Source organism: Meleagris gallopavo, chromosome 22, assembly GCF_000146605.3.
Source record: "Meleagris gallopavo isolate NT-WF06-2002-E0010 breed Aviagen turkey brand Nicholas breeding stock chromosome 22, Turkey_5.1, whole genome shotgun sequence".
Lineage (NCBI taxonomy): Eukaryota > Metazoa > Chordata > Aves > Galliformes > Phasianidae > Meleagris > Meleagris gallopavo.
The window spans coordinates 2,302,754-2,326,566 of NC_015032.2; positions in this window are offsets into that span (position 1 = coordinate 2,302,754).

Below are 23,813 nucleotides of genomic sequence, written 5' to 3' on the forward strand. Positions count from 1 at the left end.
GCAGCACAGCACCCAGCAGCCCCCAGTGCTGGCGTGGATGGAGCTGTCACCACACGGGATGGGAACAGCTCAAAGCAGCCCTGGGATGGGAATAGCTCACTGCAGCCCTGCCCCCAGTGTGTGGCCGCCTGCAGAGCTGTGATTTCCTACAGGAATCATTTAGTATCACGCCTCTCTGGAGAATACAGGGCTGAGGCTAGCTTAATCTCTTTAACTGCAGTTTCCCCCATTAAGATCTTTACACAACCTCTGGCCCAAAGTGATCTACTTAGCATTATTTATTTGTCCACTGCAATGCTTGGATGGCCCCTCAGTTGCTGCTGTCAGAGAAGGTCATGGGTTCAGACACAGATTTACGAACCCCGCAGGATGCTCCCGCTGTAAAGCCCCGTGTTCCCCTGCCTCCGTGCAGCCACCAGCCTCAGCACTTCCTGCAATCTGCTTCTGGACAAATGTCATTAAAAGAAAGCAAAGCAATGCAGAGGTGTCAGTGGCAGTGCATCTGCAAAAGGGCTGCATAACCGAGCACTGATAGGAGCCAACTGGTTCTCGTGAAGCAGTGTTTTTTCTATGTGATACCAAATAATCACAGGGGTAGATCCACATGGATGCAGGTGAAGGCTTAAGCCTTAAAACTATTAGAAAAAGTAGTTTAAAAAAAAACAACAACAACAATGTACAAATAGGATAAAACTATAGTAACAGTTATTTCCCAAGCACAGCAGAAGCAGGAGCCTACTGCACAGCTGGTGATGCCAAGGGCTGACCAAAGTAAGACAAGAGTGGTCCAGAGATTAAAACCACATGCAAAAGGCTGGAATGATCTGCACTGCCTTCTGCAGATTTCAGCTGTCCCCGAACTGGAAAATCCTCCTCAGAAAGACCGAACTGAGCGACCATCTCAAAATGGGACAGCCAAAAGAGATCAACTAAAAGCAACAAAACCAACCAACCGAGCAAAGCAACCACTCTGAACGGCCAAGTGGGACTCAGACATCTGTGCTGCAGGATGCCAAGCTCACAAATGCAGTGTGTAGCCCACCGACCAGGCTCTGCTACAAAAGGAACTGGAGTTGCAGGCAGGTGCCAGGAGTGCTTGGTTTTTGCTTTGTTAACTCAAGAGTTCCAGAATTAAGTTTCATTTCTGATTCAGAAAACTGCAGACTTGTAGGTCCTACTCCCCACTCTGAAACCAAAAAGCCAAACTCTTAAAAGCCAAACCCAGCTCATTCTGGGACCAATGGGAAGGTCCTTCTGCTCACAGTCAGCAAAAGGACATCCAGTAGGTTTTAGCAGGAGGACGGTGATGGGTGAGAGAGCTGCGTTATAATCCATCCAGTTCAGAAGAGAAGTGATCTAGAAGGATTCAAGTTTATTAATGAGACAAAAATTATGCAGGCTGGCCACAACTAAAAGCGGACTTTGAATGGCTTTGTGTTAAGAGTCTCACAGCACTAAGTGGCATTGAGGAAATGGAAGATTAAATTTAATGTCAATAAATGCAAAGTAATGCACTGGAGAAAAGCAATTCTGACAACACAGGCACGACAATGGGCCTTAAAATAGCTGTTATTGTCCAGAGAAGAAATGGTGCATTCATCCTGAAGAGTTCACTTCCAACTTTTGCTCAGCTCTCAGCGGCTGCCAAAAAACACCATTCAAGATTTAGGAGTTATGAGGGAAAGAACAGAGAATAAAAAGATAAAGCACATATTTTCCACCTGCTAGGAACAGAGAGGTGAGCAACACAGATGGCATGGCATGCACAGATGAGGAAAAGAGATGATGCAGAGGGACGAAGAGATGCACGCACAATCCCAAGACAAGAACAGGGAACGGCTCTTCCTCAGTGCTGCCAACCCAAACTCGAGCAGCAGCCACTGGAAGCAGTGCTGTTGGAATCAACACCTTGTGGGAGTCCTTCCTGCAGGGCCAGCAGCAAAGCCTCCTGCTGTGGCACGGAGGGACCCAGAACAGCACTTGGCCAAGTGGGAGGGGAAGCTCAGGGGAAGCCTTGAGCCAAGGGGAGGATGTCTGGGTGCTTCTGTGCCCCGTGGGAGTCAGACAAACCTCTCCCAGGCCCCTGCCCCAGCACCTTCCCCAGCCTCCCCTTTTGTTGCTGAACACTCGAGGCAGCAGTATTCAACAGACAGCATTCATTTATCTCACGGACTGGCTGCTTTTCTGTGTGCGCCGCTCACCAAATTACTGTTATTACATTATTTGGGGGGAATGAGGACTTAAACTCATTTACCTGGGCCTTTCAGAGCTTGCAAAAGAGTTCAAGTTCTTCACAGATGCACACAAAAAAATCCGTCCGCTGAAAGCTACAGGGAGCAGCAGAATTCAGTCTTAAGACTGACATGGAAATAGATTAATTTTTTTTCCCCCATTTCATATTCTAATTACAATTTTTCTCCCCCTACTATTTTCTGTTCTCATTACAGTCTTAAAATTGCTCTGCAAATTCTGTACCTTATTCTGCTCTTCCTACCATCTTTGTCATGGAAATGAGAAACAGAATGTATAAGCATGAAAATATTGCCGAGATCAAAATTCTGCTTAACCCTTTCTTGTGTGACTCCAACAGGAGGCAAAAGCAGCACTGCTAGCAGAGCAGAAAGCAGACTGCTCCCCATCCAGCCATTCGTCTGTCCATTCGTCCATCCATCCATTCATCCATCTGTCCATCCATCCATCCACCCATCCATCTGTCCTTCTCTCAGTAAAAGCAAAAGACAGTGCTTGGAGAAGTGCTCAGAAGTGCTCACATTCGCCCTTGCACTGTGCATGGGGGAGGGGGTTGGGTTTTTCCATCTTATGAGGACAGATCCTGATCAAACAACCACGTTTGGCTGTAGCTGCCTGCTGTGCTGCTGGCTGGAGGGAGGCATGCAATGCCCCAGCATCCCTATACTCCAGGTACATCACATCACATCCCCTCTTCCTCAGAACATAGAGCTGCTGTACAGCCCAACCAAACCCTTCCCAATTTCTCTCAAAATTTGGGAATAAAGAAATCCTTTGCCATGGGAACACAGCCCTGCCTTCACCCCAGAGCACCCCATCCCACTGCTGACTGCACTCAGGGCCATTTATTTCCAAGCTACGACCTATGGAGCTGCACGTCTCCAGCGCCTACATCACATCCTCTCCGAAACCCAGCAACAAGCACACCCTGCATTGTTTATCAGCTTACGCAGGTGCTGGAGGTGTTTGTCTGCAAAATAAACCCAGGGCCCTTGCTAAGCTGCTCCTGCTCCCTCAGCAGCTGAATAATCCCGAGAGCTGTGAGCGCCTCTGCCATGTGCATTGCTGGGGAGGGAGGGAGGGGAGTGAATGCAGCACGTTTCCTGGCACTGGGCTGCTGTGTAGACAGTCTGAAACAAATACAGCAAGTGATAATGAGACTTAACTGCACTGCCTGCCCCACTGCTAACACGTGTAATTCACAGGAAACGGGGAGAGGCAGAAAGCGTCCAAAGATCTGAAAGAAGCCGAGGAGGCTCTGTACAAGGAGTGCTGCGAGTGTCAAAGGCATCTAGAAACACTGTTTTTTTGCAAGATAAAACCTCGGGCTGAGATAAAAATAGTGCTTCCACCTGTCTGCCTCTGCAGCAGCAGCCAGTGCTGCTCTGCTGTGCGGGTCCTCATGGAGGTGCTGATTTTGGAAGGGAAAAACAGCCCTGAAATGGCTAAGGAGGGCAGGGAGCAGCTGGGAAGAAAGCAGCCACAAGTCAGCGGGTTTCTCTATCTTATTCACAGGAGGACTTTGCACCATGGGCAGTGGTGCTGTGATGCACAGCCATGCCTGGGGATGATGGATGCAACCTGATCTGTCTGTAGGTGTCCCTATTCATTGCAGGGGAGTTGGACTAGATGGCCCTTGAAGGTCCCCTCCAACTCAAACAATCCCATGATTCTACAATTCTCTACAGGCACCCATGGGGTGAAGGTCCAACATCCACATCCTGCATGGGAATCAGAATCGTAGAATCACAGAATCATAGAATGGCCTGGGTTGAAAAGGACCACAGCGATCATCCAGTTCCAACCCCCTGCTATGTGCAGGGTCACCAACCAGCAGCCCAGGCTGCCCAGAGCCACATCCAGCCTGGCCTTGAATGCCTCCAGGGATGGGGCATCCACAGCCTCCTTGGGCAACCTGTTCCAGTGCCTCACCACCCTCCGAGTGAAAAGTGGAAGGGTCTGGAAAACACTTCTTTGTCTCTTCTCAACTGCAAAGTGAAATAAAAATAATAAATGCACACTCAACTGCATGTTGCAGAGGGAGAGAAAGGGCAGAGTCTGCTGGGAGCTTTATCTCGTAGGAGAGGGCGTCGTGCTCCTAGTGCTGCCTCTGACAGCTGGGCAAGTTGAGTTCCTTCACCCAAATATCTTCCAGCAAACCCCTCTAACTCACAACACTGTGAGCGCTGCTGAACGGCCCTTCATAAAGTAAAATGGGAATTTTAATGAATTATTTCTAAAGCCACTGCTCTCTCAGCAATGCAATCTCTGTCCGCTCTCCTACAGCCCAGCCTGAAGCTCAGCCCACACCATCCACCTGCAGGGCTCAGCTCAGCACCTAAACGCACCCGTCCCCCAGCACTGCTGACCCGGAGGGAGATGAAGAATTGATTTTCAAAGCAACCTTAGCGAGAATGGGAGCATTATGCAAAGCTGACCAAGCGGTGGGGAGAAAGCAATCACAGAGCTTCTGCTGCAGTCATCTGGAGAGGAATTTCCAGCAGGCAGATATTTGGCACTGGTGACATCTCCCTCCCGCGGCTCTGCGCACGGCGGTATGCAAATCACCCGCAGCCGTGCAATTTATGACTTGCAAAAATGGGCTGACAAAGTACAGCTCATCTCACAACTCGAGCGTCAAAGAGTGCGCCTGGAGCGGGGCCAGGGGACCTGCTGTCACCCACCGGCCATGCCGGGTTCTTCACTGGGAGAAGCAAAGGAGAAAACAGGATTCCCACCAGCAAAGGGCGTCCCTGTGCGGGGTCCCTGCGGGATCGAGCAGATGGAGGCAGCAAGCCACACAGTCGCAGAGTCACAGGGTCAGTAAGGTTGGAAAAGACCTCTAAGCCCATCTCGTCCAACCGTCCACCTACCGCCACCATGCCCACCAACTCATGTTCCTTAGTGCCTCATCTGCATGGCTCTTGATTGTCTCCAGGGATGCCGACTGCACCACCAATGTTCTCCAAGCACATCCCTGGGGAAAACAACCCCAAAGCCTTAAAAACCTGACCTCGAGGAAGAGCAATTCCATACGGAGCTCAGTGCAAGGAGCGGCTCCAACACGACCCGACCAACTCCCATTATTAACAAAAACCCAAAGCACCTCTCTCAAGCATTTCTCATTTCAGTTCTTTTTGTTGGAGACCTCTCCGTTCAGCTTCTTAATCTTCCCCATGAATTGCTCTGCTGTGTAACGTTTTCATTAGAACAAGGAGGCAATCCACGTTCACTTGTTATAACGCACACCTGAGCACTGACAATCCCCTGTGTTGGAAGCTCATGGAAATTAAGGAAACTAATGAGAAAGAGGCACCTCTGATTATTATTCTGCGCCTGCCTCGCTGTAAGTAATTGACTTGAGTTATCATTATTATTATTACTACTATTATTATTATTACTATTATTAACCCTAACAAAAAGTTTAAAGCACGTTAATGAGAAAAAGAAAAAGCAGCTTTGCCCGACTAATTAATGGCTTAAATAAAAAATAAACAAAGGGAGTCTTCCCAATTTGAGCGAAGTCCTGCCTTTCTCCAAGCAGTTAAAAGCAGACTGACAGCTTTATAGATAGGAGAATGGGCGGATAAGATAAACACACACAATACAAACTTGTCCAAAGCTTTTACAGTCTTTCTCTGCACCACTTCCAGCTCATTAAATTACAGTATTACTATAGATTTGCAGCAAAATTATCTTTTATCTTGGCTTCTTTTAAAGCTATTTGGCATTTGCTAGTATTTTCTATTATAAATCTAATTGCAGATTCCAAACAGACAAGGGCTCATTAAGCCTTAATTATGCACATGTTGTTTTCAACAAACATTTTCATTTGGACTGCTGTGAGCTGTAATTGTTCAGAAGGCACCGCAGCCTCTGAGCTGCACACTTGCTGGGGATGGCAAAAGCTGCTCTCAAGTGGGTCACGGCTGGGCTCAACGACCAACCTGCAGCCTGGGATGGGATGAGCCAGTCCTTCGGGAACGCTGCTGGTCCCAGTGCTGGGAGATGAGGGGCTTCATCACAGCGAGCTGGAACAAGGGTGGGGGCATGGTTTGGGATGGGACACTGGGCACGGTCACCCAATTTCAGGTCAATTAATGGTTAGGGCTCCAAAAGTAGGCGGGAGGTGTTGGATGCCGCTAGACCCAGGAGTTCCTGGCAGGTTTTAGATGGAAACGCAAAAATGTTTGTCCATCAGCGTTGCAACTTCTAGCCCAGAATCCTGCCCATGGGGCATCCAGTGTATCACCTCTGGAGAAGAGAGATGACCAGGAAAGGACCAGTTGTGTTAAGAGATTAGTAACCTCCTTTGTCACGTTTATTTCTCTCCTCAGTGTGGGAGATGACAAATTTCCTCTGTCCCACAGACTCATGTTGCGCTGTTAGAAGAAAAATGTGCCAGAGTGAGCATGAAATGTTATGGCCTTGCCCTCGAAAAAGATAACTTTTCAAGCAGTAGTTTGACCTAGAAAGGCTTTCTAGGTCATTTTGACTTGGCATGTATATGGCTGACCTACTAAATCCAACACAATAAAATTAGAGTTTCAGCCAGTCAGTGTCAGATCATTCATAACTTCAGAGGCAGTATTTACAAACTCGCTATTCATATATTCACAAATAAGGTCTTGCTTGACTCTTTCTGGCAGGAGAACGCTTGCCCTGTTCAACATTAACTTGTGCTGACAAAGGGAAAAGGTAACAGCTGTGCTCCCATCTTTGCCTCTCCTCACACAGCCCTCACCCCCAAATCCCACAGGATTTATGGTTCTCGCTGCTCCTTTTTATTTAGAGAAGAAGTCAAAAATGGGTTTGTCATGGGGTGGGGAGCCCAGAGATTGCAGACACTGACTGCTAAAGGGAGGGCTGAGGGAGTAATTAAGGAGCTCTGCTCTCAGTGCTGTTCCTGGGCTGTGTCCTCTGTATCCTGACTGCTGGTCCAGCCCAGCACAGTGTCCCTATGTGAACTGCATGGAGATTCCTTCAGGCCACACAGTGGGCCTATTTCAGCTGCACCTCTACAAAAGAAGCGATCCGTTTCCACTTCCACGTTATTCACAACTGTTAAGAGAAAGAAGCCTCCTTATTCTGGACCCACGGGGGGCAGCAGGGCTGTGCCAGCACAAAGCACTGCAAAGATGCAGGGTGCACGAGTTAAACCTCCAGCACATCGAGGAAGGACTTCCTGGAGTTTGCATCGTAAAGATTTAAGCACCTTGGAAAGGTGAAAACACTCAATTTGTGCTGCCAGGCCATCATCTCTGGTTTCCCTCCGTTCTCCTGCAATCCCCTAGAGCTGTACGTACAGCACCTTCCCCACCTCCTAATCATAGGCTCCATTGTGCCAGAGAACGCAGCCCCAGCAGGCTGCAGGGAGCCTGCGTGTGTCACCCCACCCTGTCACATTGTTGGCTACAAAAACACAAGAATTAATCACCTCCTCTAGTTGGTAAGTGGGACCAGACACTCGTGTGCTCATTGGAAAGGAAAACAAGTTTGGTTCCTTTAAACGAAACACAATGAATCTCCCAAACAGCTGAAAATTCCTGGTTTCTATCTCTTGAAAAACAACGTTCTTGCTGCTCTTAAAATGCATATATAAATCTTCACAAGTCATAGTGGGAATAACGCACAGCCTGGTCAGATGGGAAGGATGCTGTGATTGCCAACACAAACAGCTCCAAGCGAACACCTGATGTGCAAATTGAGTTCACCTTTGCTGCTCAATGGGGCTAGAGTTACAGCTGGCATGGGAATAGTCTGCAGCGCAGAAAACCACTGCTGTGCTCAGCAGCATCCTTCCCCTCCACGCATCTCTGAGTCGGAGCAGCCTGGGACGTGCTGCCCATTGACCTCCTCCAGCCCCACAAGTGCATTTCTTGACATCCCCCAGGGTTCAGAAGCAGGGGCAGCCCTGGGCTGCAGGATGCTGAATTCCTTTCCCAAACATCCCAGCAGGACAAGATCTAGGAGGTCAATCCAGCTGCCCCAGCAAACAAGAGGGCTTTGCTCTAACCAAACTGGAGTTTATATCGATGCTGTATGTGACCCAATGCTGATGAGAGCCAAAGAGTCAAGACTAAGTACGCCACTTGTTTTTCAAGGCAGCAATAATTAACACATCAACACAAGTATTTAACCAGGTCTCCTGTTGCTTAATATCTTTATTAATGGCCTGGAAACTAGGCTGCATGGCAAAACAAAGTTTGCAGATGAAAAGAATGCTATGTAGGTTAATTACAACCAAGGAAGTCCTGGGAATTGCAGAGCCACCACACCAAGCAGAACAGCAGCAAGCACGAGAAACCCAAAGCTGTCAAATGCATGCAGGAAGGAGCTGCCTGAAACACTTCCAGACTTCAGCAGGTCTTAAATTAACTGAACATTAAGTGATAAGTCCAACTATCGCATCAGCCGCCCCGTGCGAACCTCTACTGAAAGCACAGCAATAGTAAAATGATAGAGTGCAAAAATAACAGGCCAGGAAATAACAGAGAAAATACTGTAATGCTGTTATCCAAACTGTCAGCACATGATTGCTCCAGGTACTGAATTCAGCTCTGCTTAGAGGGATGGGGAAACAGGGAGAAACTGGGAAACCAGGCTCCAGGACAGCAGAACGCTGGAAGGTCTCCCAGATCCTTCCCTTCTCCATGCTGAACACCCTGAACACCCCCAGCTCCCTCAGCATGACTCCACAGCAGAGCTGCTCAAGCCCTCTGAGCATCCCTTGGCCCTCCTCTGGACCTGCTCCAACAGCTCCATGTCCTTCTTGGGCTGGGGACCCCAGGGCTGGATTGCAGCACTGCAGGTGCAACATCACTTTCCCAGGTGTGCAGTGGGGATAACCATTCTCTTTCATGGTGAGGTGCCTTGCAGTGCTGAAAGGAGAAACCCTCTGCTGACAAACTGGTATCCCGGACTTTTGGTTTTGTATGGATGATTTTGTAATGCAGCCACAGCTCTGCTCAGGGCTGGGTCAGAGGTGCAATTCATAATGAAACCAAAGAAGGCTTTCAACACTGAGAACAGAATTTCACAGTGTGCCAGGCCAAAAAAATACATATAGATCCCAAAGCAGACAGCAATGCTTATAGGAAAACAAAAAGGGACAAATCCACCTCAGCCTTTAGATTTATACCAATGAGAAATTTCACTCCACTTTCCTCCCAGAAACCCACAGTGTTTTCCTGAGAGTTTGTTTCAGGGCATGAGTCCCAGCCCTTGGTGCTGGGGGCTGTGTTTCCATAGCTGTTCCCTGAGCCTCGAGCCTTTCTGGGGAACTAACTGGGGAAGATGCCATAGCAGGAGGGATTCAGTGGCAAGAAATGCAATGACTGCAAGGCTACTGGAGAACTGGAAAATACAGAGCTGTTCAATGCATGGTGCATTATACTGGTGCCTGTGCCCCCAATGATGCTGCACCATAGCAGCAGCTCCCCATGCCCAGGAGCCCATGGAACCCAGGCGAGGGCTGTGCATGGAGCTGGCTCCAGAAAACGGACATTGTCACCAAGCAGCAACCCATCCCCAGGCTTCTCCAACCTTGGGACCAAACCTGCTTAGCATCTTCCCCACCTGGCTTGTTGGGCATCATCTCCACCATTCATGGCCAAGGGCAGCTCCCAGCTGCCCACGTTCAGCTTCCCAACAGACAGACACCAGTGGGAGGGGAGGCAGGGTGAGGGATGCAGAAGGACAGGCAGCAGCAAATCCAGCTGCTCAGCAAGGAGACACAAAACCCCATTGCCAGCCCCAGCATCCCAGCTGCTGCCCAGCTCCAGGTGTGCTGATGTGGGGTTTGTAGCCATCACACAGCGACTGTGGTTGCACCAACAATGCACAAAACTGGACTGAAAATCCAGGTGCACTGCATGATTCTTTGGTTTTGGACCACCATCCATGACCAATGGAGTAACTCACAGCAGAAACACTATCCTGTAACAGGGACAAGCTGTGTGCCAGCCAACACTGCAGCACTGCTGCCATGGGATGGGACAGACCCACTCATCCCACCGCACTCCATGACTGCTGCTATCTCCTGGGAGGGCACGGCCAGCACTGGCAATGCCTGGCCAGGTTCACACTGCCTGCACAGAGGAAGAGGAGCTAAGCTTACAGCAAAGAGACAGGATACCACGAAAAAGCAAGCAAACAAACCCAAACAAACAGGTTGTAACCATTTTTGGCCAGATTTCCTTCTCGTCCTCCCTCCCCTCCTCACAATGATACCTCCAGCCTCACCCCAATCACTTGCAGCAGAGCTTCATGCAAAAACAAGGAACAGGAGAAAGCGAGCTGAAAGCTCAGGGCGGTTGCTTGTGCCTGCTGATGCCTGCACACCATCCAAGCAAAACCTCTGCATGCACAGTACCACAGTTTCACAGGTTCCTGACAACTTTGGGACCAAATCTCCATTAAGCAGTTACTTTTTTTTTTTTTTTTAACTTAGACTCTTCTGTTTGAAGATGAAATCTGCAACAACAACAACGGCAACCACAAGAATGAACAACAGCAGCAGCACACAGCCAAAGCAGCCTCCAGCCAAGGGCTGCTCAGCTCTGCAGCAGGTGAAAGCAAAGCCCGTGTTCCAAAAAAGCCTTGCCATTCAAACGCTGCTTGAAACTGAATGAAAATGCCAACCAATCAACTCCACGGCAGGATTCAAAGAACAATATATCCAAACCTCAGCACTGCGGCCAAGAATGTATTTGCGATGCAGGAGCACTACAGCAGCAGCAACAGAAGCCGTTTGCAGGAGTAAATGAGGTTATTTTGGCAGCAGAGCGGATGTAGCAAACAAGCCACTTTAACTGAATATGGTAAACAGAGATGGAGTGATTATGGCAAGAATGAACGTAATAGGGTTCTGAGCTGCTTTGAATTGCCTTGACGGACCACAATATCTGATAAAACCAATGGAAAAAGTTCTGGTTTCCTCTTGCATATAATTGATTATCTTGCTGAGATCTGCTGTTTTGTACACACACACACACACACACACACACACTCGCAGACCTCTGAAATTCAGTTACTTGGTGGGGCTGCCAGAAATAACCCTGGGCAGGAGCAGTTAGGCGGTGTTTATTTTTGCCTGGGGTCAGGGGCTCCAGAAGTGAGCTCCTGAAATAAACACCTTCGGTGGCCAGGATGCACATGCTCCACGCACAGCTATGCTGCTCCTCAATGGCTTTAGGACAGAGGGAATAAGCCCGGGGACAGCGTGCTTCTGCCACTGATCCACTACCTCGGCTTCTCCCCTTTGACAAAGCAAATCTGGATTTGATTTACAAAAGGAGCCGCAGCCAGGATGGCACAGGGATGGAGCAATGAACTCTTCCCTTCCCACTGCCCCAGTCCCCCTGTGGTTGGGCACAGGGCCAGGGGAGCTTTGCAATGGGATCCTCCCAGTGCACGTTGCTTTTGGTCGTAGAGAAGTGGGGGATTCTGTGAAGGCACCTGCTGTCCAGCCCCTCCCGTGCCCCCGGAGCTGGGTGTGGGATGGAGCTGAGCATCCCCACAACTAAGCTTCCCGTCTGCAATTAATTTATGAATTTACTTACTGAAACAGCACTCAGCTAAACCTGTGATTAATATTTTCCTCCCCAGGCTCCTAACATGACAAAACAATAATTAATGAGATAGAAAAATGAACCCAAGTTACAGTAAGCACAGAGAAAGACCCATAAGCAAACCTACGAGCAGGGCAGTTCACAACCCATGGTTATTGGGAAGCACCCATGCAGTACAGCAATTAAAAATCATAAAACAACGGAAAAGCAGGTGGAAGATTCTCTGTGTGCTGTGTCATTTTGCCTCATCACAGAATCACAGAATGGCCCGGGTTGGAAGGGACCTCAAGGATCATGAATCTCCAACCCTCTTGCCACATGCAGGGTCACCAACCTCCATATTTAATACCAGACCAGGCATCTCCTTTGCTTTTATCCATTCTCCTCTATGGAGCATCACCTTGTGGGCTGGGCTCACAAAATCCCACTGGCCAGGACTCGTCCTATCAGAGTCCCATCCCAAAAGAGCAGAGCACGGCTTCTCAGGGACTGCTCCCAACCAGGATGCACTGGGAGAGGGTTTAAATAACAGCTGTATCTGCACAGAAGCTCCTCTGGAAGCTGAGAGCTCAGGGGCAGGTGCCAGCCCTGTGCTGGGGACAGTGGCATGGTGCCCATGGTGACACAGTGCCTGCCATGCCCTGTCCGCCTGCCACCATGCATGGCAAAGCCAGGACCTTTTCCCCCAAACCCACACTCCTCTCAGCTGGCAGCGTGTGCCTGCCCCACGTCCAGCTCAGGTTTGCAGAACAGAGCTGGTTCCCAAAGCGCAGGGGGGAAAGCAAACCTCCCTCCTGCACCCACCCCCAGCTGGGGCCAGGCTGCAGCCAAAACCAACAGGAACCCCTGCACAGAGAGGGGATGGATGGACCGGTGCAGAGGGGAGCAGGGCAACAACCCTACAGCACAGGTGTGCTGAGATGGGGCAGCAGGAAATGCACAGACAGATGGCTGTCGGGGAAAACAATATATTGCTTCTACCTATAAATACAAGGTTGTTTCAAACTGTGGCTATAGAGCAAATGTTCAAATAAATCATTGCTTAAGCTTTCCAATGGACTTTCTCAAACTTTCATTTTTTACCCAGAGCATAAATGCATGCATACAAACAGAAAACCCAGCACGTAAAGCTGACCAAAGCTAAAATATTGCAGAAGTTATACGTTCATACACCAAGACGCAGACAATTTGTACACCCCCATCTATTGATGTGCACGTGTATACACACACGTGTATGCACACACACACTGACCCCCCTGCAGCCCCATTCTCACTCCTCTGCCCAGCCCCAGCCTCGTGCAAATAAGAGCATCTGTGGATGCCTGCTCCCCTCTGTGATGGCTGTGCAAGGCAGGGGAGGTGTCACAGCAACAACATGTTCATTCACTAATGACTCCAAGATCAATGGCACAGACAGGAGAGAAGAAAGTGATTTAATTTCCCCATCAACGGATTACATAGGTACACAAAATATTCACTGTCAGATAAACGTGTTACCTTCATTCCTTCAGCCTCTCAGCGGAGGCAGAAGCAAAATGCTATTGCCTCGCCCGTGCTTCATTCTTGCATTCCTTCTGAGACCCTGACGACATGAAAGGTATAGAGAGGACAGAAAATATTTTTCTTGCTAGAAGGAAATCTGGGTGCTGATAAGCTGATAACTGCCCAGATCTGCACAGCACTCAGGAGAAGAACACGGAAAAACGGGAGGAAGAAGACGAGAAACTTCAGGAAAACAACAGAGCAACAAAACCATGACATGTGCATGGGGTCTGGGGGACCAGGATAACCAGACCTACCAACCCAGGTAGCCAACCAACCAACGTCACAGGGGTGGAAATAATGGGCTGGGATTGCAGCAGAGCCCAGGAGAAGAACGGGATGCCATAGGCATGTCTTTGCTCCCTGCCCTTCGTGGGACACTGAGGATGGGGAGCAGTAGAGTGAGGAGCAGCTCAGGGTTTCCCACCACCCCAGGTCACCGCACAGCCCCAGTGGGTTTTCTGGGGGCCTCATCCTGGAATTGATTCATTGAAAGCATCATCATCAGCAACCAGCCCTTCCAGTCAACACTGATCGCTGCTCGGCACTGGGTTTGGAGATTTTTGAGCTGGGTAATTAACGCACACTTAAAAGAGAGTTTTCTCCATCCTCAGGAGTCTCACGATTTACTGCATCTCTCACTTGAATTCATGTATGACTTGCATTTCCAGACATTATGTAATGAGGTTTTTGTGGTCCGTAGAGCTTTCTTAGCAATTCTCTAGTTGATGCAGCCAACAGCAATGACAGCACGCACAAATATTTTTAGAAAAGTTTTCAGTATCTCACTCCAGACACTCACAATAAAGCCCCTCTATCTTCACTAGCAATAAAGCTCCTCTATCTTCACTAGACTTGGGGTAAGACGACCCCAACACAACTGGTACACAACCACTGCACCCAGCAGGGCCATGGGCCGTTCAAGGGCCCTGTGGCCATTGGAGGTGACAAGGGCTGAGAAGGACCCGTTTTGGCCCAACCTTCTTGCAGCACTGCTCTCAGGGCAGGAGGAGCTCCACTTCAGCCTGGGCTCACCAGAAAGCAGACATGATTTCTCAGAAATCATTCACTGCTCGGGGAAAGTATATAAGGCACAAAACTTACCTCAAGTCCACCTGATGACGAAAGAGGAAAACACAGATACAAACACACGAGGTGACAGCCGCACTTCTGCAGATAGTCTGGCCAATCCTCCTGTGTACAACGATCACTCTGCTCTCACAGATTTCTACACGGGCTCTCTGGAAACCAGCACCTGGCCCACAGAGGTACCTGGGTTGAACTGACCGCGTTAAAATTGCACGGAAATCTCTGCATGAAACTCAATGGGTTTCAAAGTTCTAGAGACATTTCTACGTTTCTCGGGTTAGAGCTACACTGCAATCCATGGCTACTCATCCTTCTGCTGGCAGTAATTATACCCACATTCCATAAGTAATGGAAGTGTAAGCCCCGCTGAGGCCAACACGAGCAACCAAAGTACCTAAAATCAGGAGATGACCACAAAAAAATCCCAGAGCTGATCACAGCTTTCCCCCTTAATGCTTCAGGAACAAAAAAAAGTAGATTTAAGTCAACTGTGCACCCACAGTCATCCGTAGATCTGATCAGCTATCACTGAGCACGGCCAGCACCCAAACACCGTTACAAACCAATTGCTCAGACAAAGTCTGTGAGCCACAAATCTGCAACAGGAGGATGCATGGCAGTTTTGGCCACCTTCAGCCACACAGCCCTCCACCACGAAGAGCCACCCTGGCTGCGAAGGCTCTAAGCAGCATGGATGGTGTTGGGCAATAAGTTTGGTGCCCTTTAACTGCACAGCACTGAAAGCACGAGCTATAACCAACAGTTTCACTGGCAGGTGATAAATCACGTGCCCTTTAACTTGTGTTGCAGATGTAGTTAATTAGGAATGCATGCTTGCATTTTTTTTCACGTATTATTTCCTGCTCAATTTACATGTGCTGCCTTTATTTGAATACTTGCTGGGATTGAGGCTCTGGGGTGTGAGATATGGAGGAGCACAGAAGTGCAGAGCACTAGAGGTCGTGGTGCTCTGCAACCTGGAGCCAGCAGTGTAAAGAGCAGGAGCAGCAGCAGTGAGTGACCAAAATGCTTCATGGTCATGTGATGTGAGAATGGTTACCGTTGGGATCCTTTGCTAAAATTGCAAAACAGAAGTACAGATAACTTACTTGAGCATTTTTTCCATTGCAGCTAGCTTTACAAAGCTGCTTTCCAATTGCTTCCATAGGTATTTTGCTAAGACGGGGGCATGCCAGCCTCTTAGAGCACCAAAGTTCAAACTCTCCTGTGCCCCTGATACCCATCACGTGGGGACCAGCTGTCCCCATTCCCCATCCCCCTGGTTTACCAACTGCACACCACAACTTGTATCACTCCTCATTACCACAAATTGTATGCACTCTCATTTCCAATTATTTTGTCTGTATATTTTTTCTGCGGACATTTTCGGGCTGCTGACAGCATTTTCAGCACTGGTACAAAAGAGCATTTGTTAAAATGTTCCCTGATGGCAGAAGATTCGTAACAGATTCAGAAACCCAGCTGTACTCAAGGTAATTTCTTAGCACTCATCTGCCAGACAGAATTATCAGCAGGACGGGGGCCCTGTTATCTGCAGAGCAATATATGATACGCTCATTTTTTCCTCTCTATAAACTTCAATTATTAATGATGGAAATTTTTCCCTGCCTATTCTTCCCTTGGTGGGAAAAGCAGCCATCGGTGACATTTGCCAATTTAAATCTAATCCTCCTCATCTGCATGTCGACAGGGCTCTGTTTGACTCTACGCATTGATCCAGCCAGGAGAGGCTACTCTATAACTTAATCTGATGTCAAACCGTGATGTTTCCTGTAGGAAAAGGCGCTGTAGATCTCTGTGCTATAAATATGTCAGCAGAATTAACTGGAAGTGCTAATAGGTCACTGGATGAGCCCCGCGGAGCAGGCAGGGCACCAGCAGGCTGTTGTCGCGGTACTTGTGATTGATGACACCAAAAACGAGCCAGAACAGAGGGCTGTCAGACAGCCAGCATGGGGACGAGGGACTTCGCCACGTGTGTTAGTTAAAAAGAAAACAACCAACAGCAGCAACAAATCCTGCTGGCTAATATAAGACCAGAGAAGAGCGGGGATCTCTTCCAGCTCTCCCAGCCTGCAGAGCTGTCCCCTGCACCCACGGCCTTTGGGCAGCAGCTAGAGCCAAAGGAGAAGCCTTGGTAATTGCCCTGGGAGGATATCAGGTGCCTGCAGAAGGATGACGTCGGGTCCCAAAAACGCAGCCCTTTTCAACCCAATCATGCGGCTTTTGCTGCCTGGCTTCATTTCCCTGCCCCAGTCCAACATGTTCCAGCTGCTGGGAAAAGTGTCAACCATGGCGTGGAACCGTCCTCTCCCACAAGAATCATAAACACTGTGGGAACAAAAGCTGCCGTGCTTCCAGCATGATGCTGTTTTCCTTTACCCATCAATGGTCTCATAGACGAATTAAGCCCTGGAGGAGAATCCCACTCAGCCCCAAGCTGTCATTCCCATTCACTTGGACCAGCCTGCCGTCTTCTCCTGAAGTCAGGCAATGCCTCTCGACTCATTCCACAGACAGGATGCCAATGAGTCCAAACTGTCATCATTTTCAGCCATGGCAGTGCCAAGCTTTACCTTTTATAGCTCCCACGGAGGTGCATCACACCATGGATGCAAGATGCAAGGCTCCAAACACAAACAAGCACCTATCTGCCCCCGGAGAAATCAGGTCTCCAGCACACAGCTCCAGTTATCCTTGGAGCCAACCAGATGTCTCAGAGTGACCAGGACTGGCAGACCCAAAGGCAGCCCGACCCTCCACACTCCTTCTCAGAGCTATTCTTACAGCTATGAATTATTTGTGCTGGGTGCCTACAACATGGTGTTGAATGGAGTTACCTCCTCCATTCAGGCAACCACAATCAGAGCAGAGTCTCTGAGGTCCTCTTCATCTCATGAGCTGAGCATCCTCATTAAAAAACCAACAAAAGAGTTCAAAACCATTCCAAGAAATATCAGAGGACCAAAATTCATGCAGGTCTCAAACCTGGTCAGAAATCACTGGATCCAGCAGCAAGCACAGACTTGAATTTACCAAACCTTGCTCTTTCTAGAGGGCCCCAAACCTGCTCTTTGGCAATGCACCAGCCTTAATGCTGTGCCCGTGGGCCGTCAGCATGGCTGCAGGTGCAGCTAATCCCTGACCACACGGAGCATCCTGATGTGAACACTGAGGTGACAGCGAGCCGTTCCAAAGGCGGCTGATATTACAGACCCACCTCCAGCAGAGGAGTAGGCAGCACCTTCAAACAGAAACTGGATTCTTTATTTACCTGAGCAGATGTTCACCACAGTGTTTTCAGAAGCCCAGAGCTGGGTATTTGTCAGCGCTAATGGGATTTCCAGAAGCCAGCTTGCTTTAAGAGCTTATTTTCTCATTCAAATTGTAACAGTCACCATTTTTCTGGTTTGTGTTGCCTCTCTCACCCATGATTATCTCCCCGAGTGCTCACTTTTCTCTGGGTCACTGAGCGGGGATCTGTTCTAATTACTGTCAGCTTAGCTTTTGTGTGGCACCCTGTCACACCAGGATCTGGGCTGCATAAATAAGCAATGTGTTTGCTCTTTGTAGGTTTTGCTAACCAAGACAGAGCCTGGCTCGCATCACCCAGCCGACCGGCTCGTGCCACCAGCTCACCTGAAACAAAACCCAACGTGCCAGAGCCCTCACGCTTGCCAGGTTCATTCATCAGTTTCTTCATCACTTCATGGAAACGGATGCACTACCTCTGCTAACACTCCCCAGTGTGGATGCTGATCTGCCAGCCTGGGGGGATGAAGTCACACTGATACTGATCCCAGGGCTGTAGTCCCTTGAGAGGCTTGCTAAATTAACAGCATCCCTGCAAAAAATCTTTGTGCTTTATGGAAGGGCTTAAACCGACACCCAAACGCTGGTCCTGAGCCACGTGCCATACAGGGAGGTACAAAAGCTAATTAATTGTCTTTTAAACCTCCAGATCCTCTGATTGGGAATTCACTGCCCCTTCTGATCAGATCTGGAGCTCTGCTCGCTGTGCTCTCCAGAGCAAGGTGGTGGTTCGGCGTGACACGCCTGTAAGATAGCAATCTGCATGAGACAACTTCCAGTGCTTTGGGTGTGCAGGATGGAGGGATGCTCCCTGCAAAGAAAGCAGCCCTCCCTTCCCTCTGCAGGCAGCACCTCTCCAGCCTCAAGGACAGAAATTGCTGTGGAGCACAGCACAGGGCACACAGCAGAGCTAATACCTGGACGTGTCAGAGGGCTGCCAGGAATTCAGATGTGCTGCTGCCCCAGGAAGAGGAGGAAGGCACGGATAGCTCTGAAACAGAGCCAGCTGCTGGCTCAGAGGAGGAGCAGCCTGCAAGCAAAGCAGTGGGAGCTGGGTTGACCAGAAACAGATCTCAGTGCAGCAGCACGCACCTCTGAGCAGAAGCCAGCAAGGGCTGCAGAAGTGGTGAGCTGCAGCAGGAACCTGAACAAATAAATATGAAGAAAAAAAAAAAAGGCACCCCACAAGACTTTTATTAAAAGCAACTCTTTTCTTCTCTCCTTTCCAGGAAGTGACTTTGCTGTCATCTCTCCTGGTGTAGTTCAGGACTGCTCTCAGGACGCAGAGCAGCATTTTGGCTCCGAGCTGCTTCTTGCAAGCATTCAAAGCAGTGAGCATTCGTTTATTCAGCCGCACAGCAGTCACAAGAAAAGCAAGAAATAACCAAATCAAACTGCTTGCAAGCATCCAACAGGTTGGGATTCAGGCACATAAAGCTACTTCTTAAACAATGCCTCCAGGCAAACACATTCAGCAAAACACAGCAGCATCGGCGCACAGTTTGGGAGCAGACAGGAGAATCAGTCACACAGGAGCCTCATTCACAAATGCAGACTTGGCCCACACTCCTGGCACAACTGCCTGCAACACAGTGTGTCCTTCAGCTGACATCTGCTGCTGCTCTGATGCACGAGGACTTTCAGTTTTGTACTGAGTGACAACTGTGGTTGAAAGCCTTGAAGAATAAGCTACTTGCATCTGAGCCCTATAATTCAAGAGAATCTTATCTAAGGACTCTGTATTCTTATCAGAAGCATTCTCCTACTCATCTGATAACACGTAGATCTGTTTCTTTGCAATGAGATGCCTATAAGAATCTGGCTGGAATCTCCTAACAGCGAGGGCAAATGGAGTCAGCAGAAGATGCCCACCTGGCCTCCAACAGGAGCTCAGGATGGAGAAGACACCGTGCTGAGTTCACACCACCCAGGTGGGCTCTGCTGTGCTGCCCCAGCAACACACAATGGGAGGTGCAGAGATGGAGCAGAAGCTTCAGCCCAGCACCACTTCTAGCAGCCCAAGCATGGTTCAGTGCCAACCATGAGTCATGAGAACCCCAATGAGCACATCCTCACCAGAAGAAGGTCAGGGCAAAAACCACAAGTAAGTGTCAGAAGTGTTAAACCAAGTGGTGTTTCTCCTTCAGTTGTTGGCAATGCTGGAATCAAAGCTTTATACAGGACTTACACGGTTTTAATCTGCGTCCCATGACTCTGGCAGCTTGGTGCTGCCACTTAAGGACTGTGCAAGGCTGTGGAAAATCAGGTCTTCTTGTAAGGACTGCCCCAGCCAGAATACTGCTGTCACGAATCAGCAAAAGCTGCTAAGCCATTTCTCAACAAGATCTGCTCTTGTAGCAGGGCAAAAGGTGAAGAGTATCACCTTGTTACCATAATTCAATATTGAAAAAAATACTTAACTCCCATTCTCTGATTGAGATTTTGATTTTCCTCCTCCTCTACTCTAGGATTTACTCTCAAAGCCCACGTACCAACTTAGCTAGGCAGTCACATCATCCACATTTAACATAATCCTGTGCTGGAGCATTTGCCAATTAATTCAATGTCCTTCTTTTGGCAATTATCACTATGCCACGGAGCTTCCAAACAAACTCAAACCAATCAGCAGAAGCCATACCACCTGGATAAGGGCACAAATTAAAAACACATACTGCCTGTAATTGCCATCAGCTGAAACAGCAGTGGGAAATGGGCTCTGCCAACACCTGCTGCTCTGCGCTGCCCATCTCCAAACACAGGCAATCAGCAGCAGCACGGTGTGCAAATCTGCTTGCCCTGCCTTTGCTCCCAGCATTGCACTGATGTTGCTCAATACCCGTGCAGCAGCTGGACCAGAAACACCAAGGTTTATTCTTGTTTGGAAAACAGAGAAATAACATCCAACATACTTTACAGGAAGGAAGAGAGAAACGTGGGGAGGGGAGGCCCTGCCTTCCCAGCTGGCCACCAAGGGAAGAACTGCTCTAACTTGCAGGTTATGGGCTCGTGCTAAATAGTCTCTGCTGAATACAAAATCACCTTGTAAAACAAGAAACACGAGTCTGAAATGAAGTGTGGCTTCTTGCTCCAGCCCCCCAAGCCCCTCTTCACCATTTCTTCACCACTTTTCTTACGACTTCACGATGCCTGCAAGGAACAGAACAGTGCTGCATTTTGGAGCACTCTGAAGACCTGCAGCATCAGTGGGGCAGCAAGTGACAGACATTGCCGTGCTTTCTTGGCTGCAGGGACATCCAGACCTCCAGCACACAGCTGTTACTCTACAGAGGTGCTGCCCCATGCCCAACGTGCGTCCTGGGCATCTCACAGCCCACTGCATCTTCAGCCCTGCACTTCCATCCATGCTCAAGTAGGCTGCTGGCAGCACCCAGCAGAGGCAGAGTTATCTAAAAGTGCACCAAACCACAGTCATGTTCAAATTCTAGAAGTTCCCAGGGTTTTACATCTTAGCCTCAATCCATTTTCAATCAAAATGTGGCCTTTTTTATACCTCTCATCTGAAAAATAATGAGAGAGAGAGAGAGAAAGAGCAAGGCAGCCAGAGAATGAAGCCTTCCTTCCTCCTCCCCGTCAATATTTTATCACAGCAAACACCTGCCATGCAAACAGCCCTGGGAGAAACAGGAGGTTCGTGGAACTGCCTCGGCAGCAACACAGACACCACAGGAAACAAAACAACCTGCACGAGCAGAAGAGCCACGATGCAGCACAGCCCACAGAGCACATGTTTGCATGTGCTTCGGAGGGATATGAGACAAATTCTGCTTTACTTTTGCTGATGAAGAGGGTGCGACAGTTATGACTTCTGCGAAGAGGGCTGCGAGCAGTGAAAGCCTTCCTTGGCAAGGCTCAGCTTTGGTGGTGGAAGCACGAGTCAAAGGCAGCAAAGTCAGTGTCTGCACTGAGCTGTCAAACGTGCAGGTTGGGCTCTCAGAGCCTCCTGCTGAAAGCACCAGGATTCAGAGCGAGACGAGATGAGAGACACCAAAGAGAAAGAAGTGTGGGCAATCACTCCTCTGAAAGATTCAGAGCAACAGCTCATCAATGCCCCCTGCCCAGGTAGGCAGTACTCAAAAAAATTACTTAGACTGATATTTACGGAGCTGAGCGGTGTGGGAACTGTCTGATCCCTGCATCTCCTGCACTCCTGGAAAGCTGCTGGGATGACACCCCGGGGAAGGCACCATTTATTTGTTATGGAGCTCACTGGGATCAGAGAGACTGGAGGTTATTATTTCTATCTGAAATGTGATTTCAGGCTGCGAGGACAATTTTAGACTGTGCAAGCCTGAAATAACTCTGTAGGCCAAGTTTTTGACTTGCAACAGAACAGATTCACTTGTCATTTTATTAAAGACCCACACCACCCCATGACTTACACACACACCGGGGCTGTCAGTCCTGGGAACCAAAAGCATCAGCGAGGCCAGACCCGCTTCTCACAGCATTGCCACACCTCAGTGGTGTTTTTTAAGCTATCATATGCCAGTGGGATGGCTCTGCTCCACGGCCACGTTGTGGAGTCCATAGAATCATAGACTCATAGGATGGCCTGGCTTGCAAAGGACCACAATGCTCATCCAGTTCCAACCCCCTGCTATGTGCAGGGTCACCAACCAGCAGACCAGGCTGCCCAGAGCCACATCCAGCCTGGCCTTGAATGCCTGCAGGGATGGGGCATCCACAACCTCCTTGGGCAACCTGTTCCAGTGCATCACCAGCCTGTGGCTCCCCCAGACACGGGGCATCACCACCCAAAGCAAAGCATCAGATGGTGGGGATGCTCCTATGGGGATGCCCACAGCTCTGACCAGGGAGGACTTCACATCTCAAGGGTTGCATCCCAGGGGGACGGTTGTGCAGCACCTTGCCTGCTGGTTACAACCTCCACGTTTGGTTTTCCCGTTCCAACAACCACCCTGATCATTTCCGCCCTGCCTGCCTCCATACCCAGTGCACACCATGAAAAAGAAAGCACACTCCAAACAGTTACAGAAGTGCACAACAAATACCAGACCCTGTTTTGTTGCCACGATGCACACTCAGCAGCGCTGATCGCAGGCTGAAAAGACCTGTGGTGTTTTAGGAAGAAACATGCCCTTCTCTGGAAAATGCACTTTTAAATCCCCCAGGACATCACCTTCACACCTGGAGCCATTCCTCTGGGACAGGAACAACACCACGGGTACCTGCAGTGCTGCCTCACATGGAAGGCCCTTCTTAGGTTCACAGTGGGGATGAGAAGAAGTCTAGCATTAAATGTGGAGGTTGGTGGCCCTACATGTGGCAGTGGGGCTGGAGCTCAATGATCCTTGAGGTCCCTTCCAACCCTGGCCATTCTATGATTCTACGATTCTATGATTCTAAGTCACTCCTCACGAATGCCATTTATTTTAACATTTCCACAAAAACACAATCAAACGTGAAAGTGGTCAGCAATCACAAAGTCCACCGACACCATATTTATGATGCCTGTCCTGCTCGTCACACCGGGCCCTTCACATGGAGAGAGAGGCTAAGCTGTACTCTGCAGGAAATATTGAGAAATCCAGTCTTTTTGGTGGAGAGATCCTCTCTAAGCACAAAAACCACAGACCCATGATTGATGGAGCGGCTGCGTTTTCAAACAGTCACACAATCCCAAAAGCCAGGAGCAGCGCCCATAAGTGAGCACGTACAACTGTCTGCAGAGACAAGGGTTAACAATCTTATCTGGGGTCACCAGAAGACATTCCAAGTAAAACCCACAGCACGCAGATTTCCTGCTTTCTAACCCAATGCCCTATTTATACCTCTCTTTCTTCACAATGCCAGCGACAGCTTTTTCCTCGCTCACAGGCATGTTTCCTGCTTCTTGAGCTGTGACTTTCATTTGTAGCTCATTTCCATACCTCAGAAACAGGGTTTCAGTGGAAGTGTTAAATGTACTGATAAATTCTTCCCAAATCTTAAAGCTATGGGCAGAAAGAATGGAGGCCATTTACCCCATATCAAACAATTGGAAAT